This window comes from Peromyscus maniculatus, chromosome 16, assembly GCF_049852395.1.
Source record: "Peromyscus maniculatus bairdii isolate BWxNUB_F1_BW_parent chromosome 16, HU_Pman_BW_mat_3.1, whole genome shotgun sequence".
Lineage (NCBI taxonomy): Eukaryota > Metazoa > Chordata > Mammalia > Rodentia > Cricetidae > Peromyscus > Peromyscus maniculatus.
The window spans coordinates 64,779,911-64,783,670 of NC_134867.1; the positions used below are offsets into that span (position 1 = coordinate 64,779,911).

Genomic DNA, 3,760 nt, shown 5'->3' on the forward strand with positions numbered 1-3,760 from the left:
AGGGAGGGCTTGGGTCGCTGCGGGTGGTCCTCTTCTTAGCGGCCTGTGCGATGCCATTTCCCATGATAAACCAGCACAGACAATGCCTTGGGAAGAGCTGCTCGTGCTATCTGACCCCCGAAAAGGATCGAGCTTGTCTTTCAGTGACAGGGAGCAGAATAAGAGGCATCCGTGACTGAAATGGGAGTGATTGGCACCGTTAAGTCAGCCATCAGATGCGGCCAGCCATCAGATGCGGCAGTAAGGATTTAGGTCAAGATGTTGGCTCCAGAATGATCTCGGTCACCTCAGGCAAGCTTCGTGGTCTTTCCCGCTCTCATTCCCCATGCACAGTGCAAGACTCTCAAGCTTGTACCCAGAACCCGTGTCCTACCTTTGATTTTCAGAGAAACACGGTGCTTGCAGGTGGAGTCTCATTTAGAAGGTCCTGGGAAGTTCAGGATGTTAAAAAATGAAGCGTATCCAGAGAAGAAAAGGGAAAGTTCCATTCAGGTCACCTGATCACACATACAGAAAAGCCCCTAAACTATACATCAGCCCCTTCACATGTGGACCTGCGGGTAGGTCTTGGCACCCACTCGGCTCTTGGACCAGGTTGTTTGGAGACACCGCCATGGCATCTCAGAGAAACTTCTGTCTCTAGCTCAACCTTGTCTGCAAACCAGAACTTTCACTCGATATTAGACCCTGTTACACACCCCGCCAGGACACAGGACAGTTGGCCAAGTGGCCAGTCAGCTCGATTAGTAACTCAAATGGCCAGCAGGGTCTTCCTTATGCATTTGTTGAAAACCATCAGAACAAAATGGGAAGGCCAGGAAAGACCCAGTGTGGGAAGAGTGCAGAGAACTCACCAAGGCTGATATGTAGAGAACACAGAAACATCAGGAAGCCAGCACATCACCTAGAAAGAAAATGGCAAAGAACTTGAGTCTGCACACACAACCATGGACTCCAAACTGTGTGTGTGTGTGTGTGTGTGTGTGTGGTCAGTGGTGTAGATGGACTCGTGTGTGGCCTGTGCATGTTACATGTGCGTGTGCATGGTGTGGTATGTGTGTGTGTGCCACGGAAGAGATGCAAAATGAAACTACAATGAAGCATTCTCAGCAACCAGGCAGGCACAGAAGGAAAGGTTTCACGTGGCTGTTTTCCAGATGAAGGGAAGACGGCATCTTATACCCCGTTGGTGGGATGTAAGTTGATGAAATCCTCAGTACCATGTATAAAAGCCTATAATCTTCCAACGCCCAGTTCCACTCCTGGAATTATCAATTTTCAAATGTTTGGGTTCCGGACCACTTTACATTACATAATCATTTCACCCCCAAAAGCTTCCGATGATGTGGGTTCCATGGATATTCACAATGCCAAAAGTTAAAATTAGGGCTTTTCCATGTGTCGAGTTGTGTGTGTGTGCGAGGTCAGAGGTCAACCTCAGGTGTTTTTCTTCTGGCTCTGTCCACCTTTCCTTGCTGAGATAGGTCTTCTATCTCCAAGAGCTTGCCTAGCATGTTAGCTTGGCTGGCCGATGAGCCCCTGGGATCTGCCCGGGTCCATCTCACCAGTCCTGGGACGATGAGTTAGTGCCACCACACTCGGTCTGATTTTTGTTTGGGTTTTTTGTTTTTCATTTGTTTGGTTGGGGGTGTTTTTTATTTGTTTGTTTGTTTGTTTTTTAAGACAGGGTTTCTCTGTGTAGCCTTGGCTGTCCTGGAACTCCTCTGTAGACCAGAACTTGCTTGCCCCTGCCTCCCGGTGCTGGGATTAAAGGCATGCGCCACTGCCAGGCTGTTTTGTCTTCTTAACATGAGTATTAAGAGTTACTCAGGAATTCATGGCTGATATGTAAAATTAAATTAATTATAAAATAAAAATATTTAAAAAAAAAAAGAGTTACTCAGTCCTCATGCTCGCAAGGTGAGTACTTTCCAGGGTACGCTATCTCCCAGCCATGCTAAAACGGAAAATCTAAAAGATATTTACTGTATTATAAAATAATAACTCCATCACACAAAAATCCACTGTTAAAAATCAGTGAGAAGGGGGCACACCGCTTTACCGTCTACAGTGATTTTAATGTGTGGTCTAACAGAAGAGAGCTGGATTCCAGTTTGTTCCTGCTTTAGTTGACATCTGTGGGGAGAAGATAAGGCCTTGCTTAGGACTGGAGCTGGGAAAGAAAGCCCCATGAGGTGGTCTAGGGATCTGCAGGGATGGGCTTTGAGAGGCTGAGTCTGGGCTGTTGGCCATTTGTGAAATCATGGTATCCCTTGCACAAACGGGGTTTAAAAGCAGAGGATTGGCAGCCATCCAAGCGCTCCTTAAAGGGGTCTGGCTGAATAAATTGCAACTCATTTACAGAAGGGGATTCGATACAGTCATTAAGACGGCGCAGCCGCTGTGTGTGAGTGGGTGTGCACTTATCTCCAAAGCATGTGGCAATGCCGTGTGGAGATGAAGGAAGCACTGCTGAGTACAGAGCAGAAAGCCAGCAGGGCCGGCTGCCCTTACATCAGCACCATGCTCTCCTCGGGGCCGGGCTGGCGTGAACAGTCTGCACACATGCTGCTCCTCATGCTAATTGTATTGTGTGTGTGTGTGTGTGTGTGTGTGTGTGTGTGTGTGTGTGTGTGTGAGAGAGAGAGAGAGAGAGAGAGAGAGAGAGAGAGAGAGAGAGAGAGACTCAGCCAAAGAATTAACTAATTAAGGAACGCAAGTGAAAAATTTAACCTATATTGCAGGTTATTCTAAAAACGAAGAACATAAGTGCATGGGAAAGCACTCAGCCCATTGAATACACAAACGAAAGCTGTTATAATAATGAGGATAATTATTATTATTATTATTAAATAACAGCCCCAGCTCTCTTGTTTAATTTCCAGACCTCCCCCTCCTCAGGGCTCCATGTTAGAACAGGTCCCTACTTGTCTCTCTTGAGGAGATCCTGGGCCCGTCTGAAGGGCACAGGGCAGCACCAGCCCCATGGCCCTGGGAAGCTGTTATTAGGGACTGTTAAACATCTCCGTCAGTACGGCTGCTGCTCAGATCACTGCCGATGGGTGTCTTCCTTTTTCCCATGGGTTATGTCATCAACCCCCATCAGAGAAAGCCTTCTCAAGGCCAGGGTCCGGGCGAGGGGTGCTGTTTTACTTTGGGTGTGTGCATTCTCTAAGGATTTGCCTCTATCTCGAGGCTCGAAAGAATCGCCCTCCCCTAGACGCACTTGTGACTGTCCCATTGACAACGTTATGTCCCCAGCAGACAATAAAGGCCTTGTTCCGCTTCAGTTGCTCCTGGTTATTTCAGATCTCAGACAACACAGACGCTTACTCCCCATGTTACGCAATACCCACATCTAAATTTAAGATCCAGTCTGTTGAGGAAAAATGTCACACCCACAAAAAAATTTAAAATTACCTTATTCCACATTTGAAACAGAGGAAGCCAGAGGGAGTCTCGGACAGCACACCGCTCGATGTGGCTGGGCCACCGGATCCAGACGACTCCTCGTGTGGGGCCCGCTCCGCTGTGGGGTCCCCACCCCCACCCTCGCCCCTCCCCCACTCTGTCTTCACATTTGTGTGACCCCTATGGCTTCTCCCTCCCCAAAGTCTGACCTGGGTTAAAGTCATAAGGTCTTGGAATCTGACTTGTTAGTCACCTGGTTTGTTTGCCTGGTCCTGTGTCATGTTTTCTGGGACTTCTGGACTGTTCTCCAGTATGCGTGTGTGTACTCGCCCACACACCCACTCACTCA

General features: G+C 48.1%; 1 long non-coding RNA gene across 1 annotated transcript; it reads right to left on the bottom strand.

Annotated features, from left to right (window-relative positions):
- Positions 1 to 226: 226 nt before the first annotated feature.
- On the bottom strand, positions 227 to 3,507 carry LOC143268984 (uncharacterized). Its single transcript, XR_013045240.1, has 3 exons — positions 3,421 to 3,507; positions 855 to 904; positions 227 to 427 (listed from the first exon to the last, which is right to left on the bottom strand). It is a non-coding gene; the product is annotated as an uncharacterized LOC143268984 (long non-coding RNA).
- Positions 3,508 to 3,760: the final 253 nt, after the last annotated feature.